This window comes from Pseudorca crassidens, chromosome 5, assembly GCF_039906515.1.
Source record: "Pseudorca crassidens isolate mPseCra1 chromosome 5, mPseCra1.hap1, whole genome shotgun sequence".
NCBI lineage: Eukaryota > Metazoa > Chordata > Mammalia > Artiodactyla > Delphinidae > Pseudorca > Pseudorca crassidens.
In genome coordinates this window covers 111,053,211-111,067,830 of record NC_090300.1, presented here as the reverse complement: position 1 = coordinate 111,067,830, position 14,620 = coordinate 111,053,211, and the positions used below count along the sequence as shown (strand labels likewise).

The following is a 14,620-nucleotide window of genomic DNA, read 5'->3' as shown; positions in this document are numbered from 1 at the left end:
CAGAATGTCTCCCTGAAAGAAAAAGACTTTTGGCTTGATGTGTCAAAGTCTTTATGGTTTTTAAAAGAATTCAAACGTGTGTGTGTGTGTGTGTGTGTGTATGATATCTATGATAGTGTCATAGGTTTATAGTTTATGTGTTTCAATTTCATGTTCTCTAGAACAATCTATATATTTTTTAAATGTTTTCTCCTTATATAGCAAATATATATATACATATTTTTCTCTTTCATTTATTTTTATACAGCAACACTGTAATAACCTTATTGGTCATATATCTGTTACCTTCAGTTTCCTCATCTACAGAGTGTGAAAAACAATAAATAATTCAAAAGGTTGTTGTGAGGGTTAAGTAAAATATGTAAAACAACAAGTAATCTTCCTGCTGCTACTAGCATTTTAAACAATGCTAGCTTCATTTTGCTTCTCACAAACGGGCCTTTTCTTTGTGGAGAATTTCTGACTCTTCATCTTTATTATTCACTATTGCCCTGCCTAATTTCTTCATCTGTGTGCTCAGGAGAAATAACCAGGTGGTTTTGTCTTTCTCCATTTCTCATATTCAGTTCTACCACAAGGCCACCCTTCTCTATTATTCCTTCCCCTCCAGCCCTGCCCTCCCCCAGGTTGTAGTTTTACAGCTAGTTTTAACACTATACATAGATTTATGTTTGCAGTGTTAACTGATCCCTATTTATAAGGCTAAGCATTTAGTGTGCAATTACTATTTTCCTAGGAATGTATTTGTTTTATAAAACACTAAAAATATAAAAGATGAGATGGAAAATTTCTTGTTACCCTTTGTTTAATTCCTCCACACTTAGCCTAGTCTCTTTTTCAATAAATGTGCTAGAATTAGCCAATTCTTGCTACAGTAATTTTCTGTCTCTGGATAAAAGTAATACACTCATGAAACAATTAAGAAATTACTTGACAATGAGTATATATTTATGAAATATATTTACATAATAAAAGATTAAGATATACAGTTTTAGGAATGAAGAATTAAGAACAATGTACAAATAATGTGTTAATTGTGGGATATAGAACTTGAGTGTAAAGGGAGTTAGCAAGATTTACATATTGAGGTTGGAGTCCTTGTTCTCAGAGAATGCTTTATGTGGCAGGTGGGGCTTGAACTGATTGTTGAAGGATGGGTAGTATATATAGAAAAAAGTAGTACATAGAAAAAGCAATTTGAAAGCATAAGTAAAGGTATAGAAGCAGGAATGAATATAGTTTATTTCATATAGTGAGGTCACCTTTTAAAAGAAGAAGACCTGTGTTTTATGAGAGTGGAGGAAGTTAAATTTGATGATGGAGTGATCATGAGTCATTACTGCATTTGATTACATAAAACCTCTCATAATAATCACATCTGTGTTCACTTTATAATTCTTGATGGACAAGAATAAAAATGATATAAAATGATATAAAAATTGATATTAAAATGATGGACTTTTTTATTGATATAAAAAATGATATAAAATGATGGACAATAATTCAAATTATAATATACAGGTTACAAAGTATTAGTACAGGAAACCAATTCACCACTGAAGGATTACAGCCGTACATTATATTATAGGTGTCTGCAAAGTGACATCAGGACTCAAGCTGACTAGGATTTTGCAATACAAACATGTTTATGTGTCCGATTTAGGATGCCCATGTTGCCATCCTTGTTGTTCCACACCTATTCATTTTATTTGAATCTCTTTTTTTTTTTTTCACTTGTGTACAAGCCTGCAGGGGGCTTTAGGACACAGTTCACCCTATGCATGTATTTTTGCATCTACAAGGTGTTATAGAGACAAGAAATGACACTTTCTAAAATCAGCTATGCCTCAAGTAGAAATTGAAATTTTATTTCTAATGACTGAGACAGATATGTATTATGTAGATAATAGAGAGAAGTACCCAATGCTTTTATTGTCCAATTTCTATGTCAAGGCAAATGGTCTTCAAACAGGAAAAAAAAAATGAAAAAGAAAATATGGGTAAGAGGAAAATAAAACCCAAGATAATATGAGCAGATTGCTTAAAAATACTAATTCTCCTGGCCCAAATAAAGTACATCCCAGGGAACCCGGGGAAGTTTTGTAGAGGATAACAGCTCATTCATTCTTATGGAATCATGCAAATGTGGGGAGCTTCTGCAATATTGGAGAGTGGTATGTGCTGTGATATTTGTTAAGGAGAAAGGATTACATTCGAGAAACCATAAACTGGTAAATTTGACATTACCTTCCCAGTAAAATTATTAAACTCTTAAACAATTTGTGAGTGCTTAGATTAAAAGGATTCTCTAGGAGTTAGTTAGCAGTTACTGAAAATTACCCTAATTTTCTCCCTCTCTTTTTTAAAAAATATTATTACACCAGTGTCCTAGGGCAATATATAAACATGTACTATTTGAATTTCATCAAATCATGTAGCAACTCATTCCTTATTTTGTAGAAACTGTCATTCTGAAGTTTGCCAGTTATTCTTCAGTGATCAAATCAAATGGTGGTTCCCCAATCCTCAAATTACTCATTTTTCTGCTGAATATAATGTTTCTTTTGATTTTTTCCACTTCCCTTGTTTCAGTGTCTCTGTTACAGGTTTCATTTTCTTTTAACTCCTCTTTGCCTCTTTCTTTCCCTCCTCTTCTATCTTGTTCTGGAATATAGGTTTCATTCAGGTTAATCTTTGATCCCTAAAGAGATCACTTCTCACAGTGTTGCAGCTCTCCACTTCCTTTTTTGAGAGATGACCTTCACTTCCTACAAAATTTTAAAAGCAGCCATTTTGTGCACTATTGAGTACCCATAACGAACCTCCCTCACCATTATTGAATGTTAAGAGAAAGACAAATGATTCGATCAAATTCCTCCCCTAGAAGCTTAGAACTGAGAAGAGAGAAAGGAGCAACAGGAAGGAGGAGAAATGGGAAATAAATTTCATTACACTTTGTGGCTGTGAATTTCGTATGTAGACTGAGTAGGATGATGAATTAAGACTGAGAAATAAGAGAAGAATGAGCAGGAATGTAAAAGAGTAAGAGGTTAAGAGAGTGCCCTCATGGTGCTTAAGTCCCTTGTTCTAATAGAAGGTTCTGTTATGTGCTTGCCCTTTGGGTCTCTGACAAAGTTGTCTTTTCATTAAGCTTTCTAGATAGGTTTCTCTTGCTTGTAATCAAAAACAGAACTGATTAATATAATTGTTTTCTTTCTCTAAACTTTTCTGAGTTCATTTCAGTTATGACTTTTCTAGACTTGCTCTTACTACTAAGCTCATATCTGATATTCCCGGCACCCCGCTGAACTGAATTTCTAACTGAATATTAAAAACTGAAACTCTTATTTTTCTTTGTAAATCTGAGCTCTCAGGGTTTGTTATGTCTTCTCTTGAACAAATATTTACCTAATTTCTTAGTTTAAAAGATTGAAAATATCTTTAACTCCTCCATCTTAATGGCACCCATAACCAGTCAGTTATCAAATTGTCCTAATTTTATGGGAATAAAATTATTGTCCTAATTATGTCCTAATTTTACTATGGGAATAGAAGCATTTCCATATATCCCTCTTCTTCAAAATCACTCATTCCTCAGAACTTGCCTGGAGTAGTTCTAACTTGTCTTCTGATTGAATTCTCAACACTCTACAATCTATCCTACCTTCATATAACACAGTGAATTCATATATCTACACTCTATAATCTATCCTACATTCAGATATCAATAAGATCATCAATGCTTTGCCACTTAGAGATAGAGAAAAAGGTAAGAGTATTCCTAAAATTTCTTTGTATAAAGTGATTTTATTTCACTCTATTACAGATGTATAGACTAAATGTATCTTACTGATTAATATTGTTCCAGAATCATACACAATTTCTAAATAGTTTTAATGCAGTAAATATATTTTTATTGTTCAATCTGATTTGTAGGCTTTATTTTTTATTCAAAATTTGACAACTATAATAGGGATAACATTTTATGCCATTTCTAGAATACCAGCCTTTAGCTATTCCTTTCAGATAATCATAATTTAGTGCTCAAGTAAAAATTAACACAATTATTCTGACATTATATAAGAATTTAAAGATAATGCAGGACACTCAGCAGTCTAAACTGAGATATATGTGGTATGAGAAGAATCAATATTTCAGTTTACTGTATTTAAGTAATTGTCATACATAATATTATTAAATAAATTATTTAGGTATAAATATTAAAAGTCTGCTGTTCAACCAAAATATGAAATTTAGTATACCAGGTTTCCCATCACATTACATCTTTTAAGGGTGAATTGAAAGGCACATAAGAGATTGAAATTGAGGCATTGCTTCAAACTATTCTGAGATTTTATCTTAAGTGGGGCACCTATGTTTCAGTTTATACTATATAATATACACTGTATATTAAGAAGCTCCATTCTGTAGTCAGAACTGCATGGGTCATATCCTGGTTTTTCAACTTACTTGATTTGAACACCTGGATAATTTGATTATGTTCACTCAACATTCAGCTATAGTGACATTTATATGTAATAATGTATAAAAGGATATTAACCTAAGGGATGGCACATAGTAAACACTCAGTAAATTTTATATATTATTATTGTTATTATCATCATTACTATTATTTAAATAATGTCTGTAGAAAATAAAATGAAAAATCATGTAGTTAAAGACAAGTCCCAGAACTAAAACTTTTCTATGAGTATGAACTGTATTTCATCTTCATGGTAGCATTCATATGTTTATATTTATTATAACATTAAAATAAACACATATAATTTAATGTGAAGGAGCCACTAGATATATGTATTTTTTCTTTCTTCACATTTAAATATTAAAATCCAAAGTGTATAAATGGTATCATTAAAGAATTTCAACTCAATATCAAAAGAAAGAGAAAAATTACAAAAACTGTGTCAGATAGAGGTTTATATAGTACTTAAAATGTAAAACTTACTTGCTTTTATTATCAGTGAAGAAATTGAGGAATAAGGCTATATATAACTTTTGTGGAACACATCCCTTAACTCCTTTTCTTGAAGCTATGTTTGGATTTTAATTTTAAAAATGTAAGGAATTATTCAGACTCTTGCATAATAGCTGTAAAATCTTCATCAAAAATAACTTGAGACAATTATTGGAGCTTATGTTTGTTTATCCCACATTAGGCTCATCTGAGGAAATATGTTGGGAATGTTAGAAATATGTAAGGAAATTTAAAAGCATGGCATGTTTCTATAACATATTCACTAAGGGTTCTAGGTGAAAGGCCCTGAGGTGGTACATTTTAGAAGATTGAGATTGTTTTCTTTTTTTTAAAAATTTATTTTATTGAAGTATAGTTGATTCACAATATTGTGTTAATTCCCACTGTATAGCAAAGTGATTCAGTTATACATATATATATATTCATTTTTGTTTTTGTTTGTTTGTTTGTTATGTTTTGTTTTGTTTTTGTTTTGCGGTATGCTGGCCTCTCACTGTTGTGGCCTCTCCCGTTGCGGAGCACAGGCTCCGGATGCGCAGGCTCAGCGGTCATGTCTCACGGGTCCAGCCGCTCCACGGCATGTGGGATCTTCCCAGACTGCGGCACGAACCCGTGCCCCCTGCATCGGCAGGCGGACTCTCAACCACTGCGCCACCAGGGAAGCCCTATATACATTCTTTTTCATATTCTTTTATATTATGGTTTATCACAGGATATTGAATATAGTTACCTGTGCTATACAGTAGGACCTTGTTGTTTATTCAATCTATATATAATAGTTTGCATCTGCTAACCCAAACTCCCAGTCAATTTCTCCCCCACCCCCCTTCCCCCTTGGCAACCACAAGTCTGTTCTCTATGTCTGAGAGTCTGTTTCTGTCTTGTAGATAAGTGTCTTTGTGCCATATTTTAGATTCCACATACAGTGATATCATATGGTATTTGTCTTTCTCTTTCTTGCTTACTTCACTTATTATGATAATGTCTAGGTTCATCCATGCTGCTGCAAATGGCATTATTTCATTCTTTTTTATGGCTGAGTAGTATTCCATTGTGTGTGTGTGTGTGTGTGTGTGTGTGTGTGTGTGTGTGTTTGTGTTTGTGTGCACCACATCTTCTTTATCCATTCATCTGTCAGTGGACATTTAGGTTGTTTCCATGTCTTGGCTATTGTAAATAGTGCTGCAGTGAACACTGGAGTGCATGTATCTTTTTGAATTAGCGCTTTCTCCAGATATATGCACAGGAGTGGGATTGTAGGATCATATGGCAACTGTATCTTTAGTTTTCTGAGGAACCTCCATACTATTCTTCATAGTGGCTGCACCAGTTTACATTCCCATCAACAGTATATGAGGGTTTCCTTTTCTCCACACCCTCTACAACATTTGTTATTTGTGAACTTTTTTTTTCTTTAACATCTTTATTGGAGAATAATTGCTTTACAATGGTGTGTTAGTTTCTGCTTTTTAACAAAGTGAATCAGTTATACATATGCTCCGATATCACTTCCCTCTTGCATCTCCCTCCCTCCCACCCTCCCTATCCCACCCCTCTAGGTGGTCACAAAGCACCGAGCTGATCTCCGTGTGCTATGCGGCTGTTTCCCACTAGCTATCTATTTTACGTTTGGTAGTGTATATATGTCCATGCCACTCTCTCACTTTGTCACAGCTTACCCTTCCCCCTCCCCATATCCTCAAGTCCATTATCTAGTAGGTCTGTGTCTTTATTCCTGTCTTACACCTAGGTTCTTCATGACATTTTTTTTTTCTTAGATTCCATATATATGTGTTACCATACGGTATTTGTCTTTCTCTTTCAGACTTACTTAACTCTGTATGACAGACTATAGGTCCACCCACCACACTACAAATAACTCAATTTCGTTTCTTTTTATGGCTGAGTAATATTCCATTGTATATATGTGCCACATCTTCTTTATCCATTAATACAATGATGGACACTCAGGTTTCGTCCATCTCCTGGCTGTTGTAAACAGAGCTGCAATGAACATTTTGCTACATGACTCTTTGAATTATAGTTTTCTCAGGGTATCTGCCCAGTAGTGGGATTGCTGGGTCATATGGTAGTTATATTTGTAGTTTTTTAAGGAACCTCCATACTGTTCTCCATAGTGGCTGTACCAATTCACATTCCCACCAGCAGTGCAAGAGTGTTCCCTTTTCTCCACACCCTCTCCAACATTTATTGTTTCTAGATTTTTTGATGATGGCCATTCTGAGCAGTGTGAGATGACATCTCATTGTAGTTTTGATTTGCATTTCTCTAATGATTAATAATGTTGAGCATTCTTTCATGTGTTTGTTGGCAATCTGTATATCTTCTTTGGAGAAATGTCTATTTAGATCTTCTGCCCGTTTTTGGATTGGGTTGTTTGTTTTTTGTTATTGAGCAGCATGAGCTGCTTGTAAATTTTTGAGATTAATCCTTTGTCAGCTGCTTTGTTTGCAAATATTTTCTCCCATTCTGAGGGTTGTCTTTTGGTCTTATTTGTGGTTTCCTTTGCTGTGCAAAAGCTTTTAAGTTTCATTAGGTCTCATTTGTTTATTTTTGTTCTTATATCCATTTCTCTACTAGGTGGGTCAAAAAGGATCTTGCTGTGATTTATGTCATAGAGTGTTCTGCCTATGTTTTACTCTAACTTGATAGTTTCTGGCTGTACATTTAGGTCTTTAATCCATTTTGAGCTTATTTTTGTGTATGGTGTTAGGGAGTGTCCTAATCTCATACTTTTTCATGTACCTGTCCAGTTTTCCCAGCACCACTTATTGAAGTGGCTGTCCTTTCTCCACTGTACATTCCTGCCTCCCTTATAAAAGATAAGGTGAGCATATGTGTGTGGGTTTATCTCTGGGTTTTCTATCCTGTTCCATTGAGCTATCTTTGTGTTTTTGTGCCAGTACCATACTGTCTTGATTACTGTAGCTTTGTAGTATAGTCTGAAGTCAGGGAGCCTGATTCCTCCAACTCCATTTTTCATTCTCAAGATTGTTTTGGCTATTCGCGGTCTTTTGTGTTTCCATACAAATTGTGAATTTTTTTGTTCTAGTTCTGTGAAAAATGCCAGTGGTAGTTTGATAGGGATTGCATTGAATCTGTAGATTGCTTTGGGTAGTAGAGTCATTTTCACAATGTTGATTCTTCCAATCCAAGAACATGGTATATCTCTCCATCTATTTGTATCATCTTTAGTTTCTTTCATCAGTGTCTTATAATCTTCTGCATACAGGTGTTTTGTCTCCTTAGGCAGGTTTATTCCTAGATATTTTATTCTTTTTGTTGCAGTGGTAAATGGGAGTGTTTTCTTGATTTCACTTTCAGATTTTTCATCATTAGTATATAGGAATGCCAGACATTTCTGTGCATTCATTTTGTATCCTGCTACTTTACCAAATTCATTGATTAGCTCTAGTAGATTTCTGGTAGCATCTTTAGGATTCTCTATGTATAGTATCATGTCATCTGCAAACAGTGACAGCTTTACTTCTTCTTTTCTGATTTGGATTCCTTTTATTTCCTTTTCTTCTCTGATTGCTGTGGCAAAAACTTCCAAAACGATGTTGAATAAGAATGGCGAGAGTGGGCAACCTTGTCTTGTTTCTGACCTTAGTGGAAATGCTTTCAGTTTTTCACCATTGAGGATGATGTTGGCTGTGGGTTTGTCATATATTGCCTTTATTATGTTTAGGAACGTTCCCTCTGTGCCTGCTTTCTGCAGGGTTTTTTATCATAAATGGCTGTTGAATTTTGTCAAAAGCTTTCTCTGCATCTATTGAGATGATCATATAGTTTTTCCCTTCAATTTGTTAATATGGTGTGACATGTTGATTGATTTGCGTATATGGCAGAATCCTTGCATTCCTGGAATAAACCCCACTTGATCATGGTGTATGATCCTTTTAATGTGCTGTTGGATTCTGTTTGCTAGTATTTTGTTGAGGATTTTTGCATCTATGTTCATCAGTGATCTTGTCCTGTAGTTTTCTTTCTTTGTGACACGTTTGTCTGCTTTTGGTATAAGGGTGATGGTGGCCTCGTAGAATGAGTTTGGGAGTGTTCCTCCCTCTGCTATATTTTGGAAGAGTTTGCGAAGGATAGGTGTTAGCTCTTCTCTAAATGTTTGATAGAATTTGCCTGTGAAGGCATCTGGTCCTGGGCTTTTGTTTATTGGAAGATTTTTAATCACAGTCTCAATTTCAGTGCTTGTGATTGGTCTGTTCATATTTTCTATTTCTTCCTGATTCAGTCTTGGCAGGTTGTGCATTTCTAAGAATTTGTCCATTTCTTCCAGGTTGTCCATTTTATTGGCATAGGGTTGCTTGTAGTAATCTCTCATGATCTTTTGTATTTCTACAGTGTCAGTAGTTACTTCTCCTTTTCCATTTCTAATTCTAGTGATTTGAGTCTTCTCCCTTTTTTTCTTGATGAGTCTGGCTAATGGTTTATCAATTTTGTTTATCTTCTCAAAGAACCAGCTTTTAGTTTTATTGATCTTTGCTATCATTTCCTTCACTTCTTTTTCATTTATTTCTGATCTGATCTTTATGATTTCTTTCCTTCTGCTAACTTTGGGTTTTTTTTTTCTTCTTTCTCTAATTGCGTTAGGTGCAAGGTTAGGTTGTTTATTCGAGATGTTTCCTGTTTCTTAAGGTAGGATTGTATTGCTATAAACTTCCCTCTTAGAACTGTTTTAGCTGCATCCCATAGGTTTTGGGTCACCATGTCTCCATTGTCATTAATTTCTAGGTATGTTTTGATTTCCTCTTTATTTCTTCAGTGATCACTTCATTATTAGGTTGTGTATTGTTTAGCCTCCATGTGTTTGTATTTTTTACAGATCTTTTCCTGTAATTGATATCTAGTCTCATAGCGTTGTGGTCAGAAAAGATACTTGATACAATTTCAATTTTCTTAAATTTACCGAGGCTTGATTTGTGACTCAAGATATGATCTATCCTGGAGAATGTTCAATGAGCACTTGAGAAAAATGTGTATTCTGTTGTTTTTGGATGGAATCTCCTATAAATATCAATTAAGTCCATCTTGTTTAATGTATCATTTAAAGCTTGTGTTTCCTTATTTGTTTTCATTTTGGATGATCTGTCCATTAGTGAAAGTGGGGTGTTAAAGTCCCCTACTGTGAATGTGTTACTGTTGATTTCCCCTTTTATGGCTGTTAGTATTTTCCTTATGTATTGAGGTGCTCCTATGTTGGGTGCATAAATATTTACAATTGTTATATCTTCTTCTTGGATCGATCCCTTGATCATTATGTAGTGTCCTTCTTTGTCTCTTGTAATAGTCTTTATTTTAAAGTCCATTTTGTCTGATATGAGAATTGCTACTCCAGCTTTCTTTTGATTTCCATTTGCATGAAATATCTTTTCCCATTCCCTCACTTTCAGTCTGTATGTGTCCTTAGGTCTGAAGTGGGTCTCTTGTAGATAGCATATTGGGTGTTGTTTTTTTATCCATTCAGCCAGGCTGTGTCTTTTGGTGGGAGCATTTAATCCATCCAGGGTGTTGTTTTTTTATCCATTCAGCCAGTCTGTGTCTTTTGGTGGGAGCATTTATTCCATTTACATTTAAGGTAATTATAGATATATATATTCCTATTCCCATTTTCTTAATTGTTTTGAGTTTGTTATTGTGTGTCTTTTCCTTCTCTTGTGTATCTTGCCTAGAGAAATTCCTTTAGCACTTGTTGTAAAGCTGGTTTGGTGGTGCTGAAGTCTCTCAGCTTTTCCTTGTCTGTAAAGTTTTAATTTCTCCATCAAATCTGAATGAGATCCTTGGTGGGTAGAGAAATCTTGGTTGTAGGTTTTTCTCCTTCATCACTTTAAATATGTCCTGCCACTCCTTCTGGCTTGCAGAGTTTCTGCGGAAAGATCAGCTGTTAACCTTATGCAGATTCTGTTGTGTGTTATTTGTTGTTTTTCCCTTGCTGCTTTTAATATATTTTTGTTGTATTTAATTTTTGATAGTTTGATTAATATGTGTCCTGGCGTTTTTCTCCTTGGATTTATCCGGTATGGGAGTCTGTGTGCTTCCTGGACTTGATTAACTATTTCCTTTCCCATATTAGGGAAGTTTTCAACTATAATCTCTTTAAATGTTTTCTCAGTCCCTTTCTTTTACTCTTCTTTTTCTGGGACCCCTATAATTCGAATGTTGGTGCATTTAATGTTCTCCCAGAGGTCTCTGAGGCTCTCCTCAGTTCTTTTCATTCTTTTTTCTTTATTCTGCTCTGCAGTAGTTATTTCCACTATTTTATCTTCCAGGTCACTTATCCGTTCTTCTGCCTCAGTTATTCTGCTGTTGATCCCTTCTAGAGTATTTTTAATTTCATTTATTGTGTTGTTCATCATTGCTTGTTTCCTCTTTAGTTCTTCTAGGTCCTTGTTAAATGTTTCTTGTATTTCCTCTATTCTATTTCCAAGATTTTGGATTATCTTTACTATCATTATTCTAAATTCTTTTTTAGGTAGACTGCCTATTTCCTCTTCATTTGTTAGGTCTGGTGGGTTTTTATCTTGCTCCTTCATCTGCTGTGTGTTTTTCTGTCTTCTCATTTTGCTTATCTTACTGTGTTTGGGGTCTCCTTTATGCAGGCTGCAGGTTCGTAGTTCCCATTGTTTTTGGTGTCTGTCTCCAGTGGCTAAAGTTGGTTCATTGGGTTGTGTAGGCTTCCTGGTGGAGGGGACTAGTGCCTGTGTTCTGGTGGATGAGGCTGGATCTTGTCTTTCTGGTGGGCTGGTCCACATCTGGTGGTGTGTTTTGGGGTGTCTGTGGCCTTATTATGATTTTAGGCAGCCTCTCTGCTAACACAACACAATGGGTTTTGTTCCTGTCTTGCTAGTTGTTTGGCATAGGGTGTCCAGCACTGTACCTTTCTGGTTGTTGAGTGGAGCTGGGTCATAGCGTTGAGATGGAGATCTCTGGGAGAGCTTTCACCATTTGATATTACATGGAGCTGGGGGGTCTTTTGTGGACCAGAGTCCTGAAGTTGGCTCTCCCATGTCAGAGGGACAGCACTGACTGCTGCCTGCAGCACCAAGAGCCTTTCATCCACAGGGCTCAGAATAAAAGGGAGAAAAAGGAAGGACGGAAGGAAGGAAGGAAGGAAGGAAGGAGGAAGGAGGAAGGAAGAGGATACAGTTAAAAAAATTAAGATAAAATAAAGTTATTAAAATAAAAAATAATTATTAAGAGAAAAAACATTTTTTTAAGTAAAAAGAATACGAAAAAGAAACAAAAAACCGTACAGACAGAACCCTAGGACAAATGGTAAAAGCAAAGCTATACAGACAAAATCTCACACAGAAGCATACACATACACACTCACAAAAAGAGCAAAAGGGGAAAAAATATATCTTGCTCTCAAAGTCCACCTCCTCAGTTCGGGATGTTTTGTTGTCTATTCAGGTATTCCACCGATGCAGGGTACATCAAGTTGATTGTGGAGATTTAATCTGCTGCTCCTGAGGCTGCTGGGAGAGATTTCCCTTTCTCTTCTTTGTTTGCACGGCTCCCGGGGTTCAGCTTTGGATTTGGCCCCGCCTCTGCATGTAGGTCACCGGAGGGCGTCTGTTCTTCGTTCAGACAGGATGGGGTTAAAGGAGCCGCTGATTCTGGGGCTCTGGCTCACTCAAGCGGGGTGCGGGGCGAACCTGCGGCGGCAGAGGCCAGTGTGATGTTGCACCAGCCTGAGGCGCACCATGTGTTCTCCTGGGGAAGTTGTCCCTGGATCATGGGACCCTGGCAGGGGCGGGCTGCACAGGCTCTCGGGAGGGGAGGTGTGGATAGTGACCTGTGCTCACACACGGCCTTCTTGGTGGCGGCAGCATGCCTTAGCGTCTCATGCCCCTCTCTGGGGTCCGCGCTGATAGCCGCGGCTCACGCCCATCTCTGGAGCTCATTTAAGCAGTGCTCTTAATCCCTTCTCCTCGCGCACCAGGAAACAAAAAGGGAAGAAATAGTCTCTTGCCTCTTCGTCAGGTCCAGACTTTTTCCCGGACTCCCTCCCGGCTAGCTGTGGTGCACTAACCCCTTCAGGCTGTGTTCACGCAGCCAGTCCTCTCCCTGCGATCCGACTGATCCACCGAAGCCAGAGCCTCAGCTCTCCCAGCCCCGCCCATTCCGGTGGGTGAGCAGACAAGCCTCTCTCACCCGGCTGGTGAGTGCCGGTCACCACCGATCCTCTGTGCGGGAATCTCTCCACTTTGCCCTCCGCACCCCTGTTGCTGTGCTCTCCTCCGTGGCTCCGAAGCTTCCCCCTCCGCGCCCCCGCCCACCACAGTCTCCGTGAAGGGGTTTCCTAGTGTGTGGAAACCTTTCCTCCTTCACAGCGCACTCCCACTGGTGCAGGTTCCGTCCCTATTCTTTTGTCTCTCTTTATTCTTTTGCCCTACCCAGGCACGTGGGGAGTTTCTTGCCTTTTGGGAGGTCTGAGGTCTTCTGCCAGCGTTCAGTGGGTGTTCTGTAGGAGTTGCTCCACGTGTAGATGTATTTCTGATGTATCTGTGTGGAGGAAGGTGATCTCCACATCTTACTCTTCCGCCATCTTCCCCCTCTCCCTGTGAACTTTTTAATGATGGCCATTCTCCATTCTGACTGGTGTGAGGTCATACTTCTTTCTAGTTTTGATTTGCATTTCTCTAATAATTAGTGATGTTGAGCATTAAGATTGCTTTCTCTCTTTTTTTTTTTTTTTTGGTGGTACGCGGGCCTCTCACTGTTGTGGCCTCTCCCATTGCAGAGCACAGGCTCAGGACACACAGGCTCAGTGGCCATGACTCACAGGCCCAGCCGCTCCGTGGCACACGGGATCCTCTCAGACCGGGGCATGAACCCACGTCCCCCCCATCGGCAGGCGGACCCCCAACCACTGTGCCACCGGGGAAGCCCTAAGATTGCTTTTTTAATCCACCTTCTAGTTTATCTCACTTCCGTAGGAAAATTGCTGAAGACGTTGCTATATATGATGGTACAATAATGTTTTAAACATATGTTATTACTGCAACCTTTTTCTAACTATTAAAAAAGTAGATAACAATAATTATAACAGCTAAAATTTCTTGAATGTTTACTATATGCCAGACATTACACTAAACATTTTATGTATGTTTTCTAATTTAGTCCTCATAAAGCTATTTGAGATAGGGACTATTATTTTCCTTTGTACAGTGAGAAAAATGACACAAAGTGTTAAGAAATTTGTTTAAGTTAACAAAATGAGTAAGAGGCAGGGCAACAATTCCAAATCTGAGATAGTGACTACTGAGTTCAAACTTTTAATCTATTAAAGCCTCTAAAGATACCAGGTTGATCAATGTTACAATTCATTTAATCTTAATCATTTGTTTAAATGCATTTACCTAGGTCCCATCCACCCAGGTAGGACTGGGGCTAGGTATGGAAGTAAAGTAAAATTGTAATGAGTTGTTATCAGGAACAAATAAATTGGACTTACATTGTTGAGTATATTGGTGAAGAAAATATTCTCCCAGTACACTTTTGTTGTTTCTCATTCTTTTTTTTTTTTTTTTTCTTCTGGGTTTCTCATTCATTCACCATATGTTAACCTTACTTATTCCTTCC

The 14,620-nt window shown here is 37.1% G+C and overlaps 1 protein-coding gene across 4 annotated transcripts in view; it reads left to right on the top strand.

Moving 5' to 3' along the window:
• Positions 1-14,620, top strand: part of CADM2 (cell adhesion molecule 2) — a 1,069,757-nt gene that overhangs the window by 742,396 nt on the left and 312,741 nt on the right. The window lies entirely within an intron of this gene.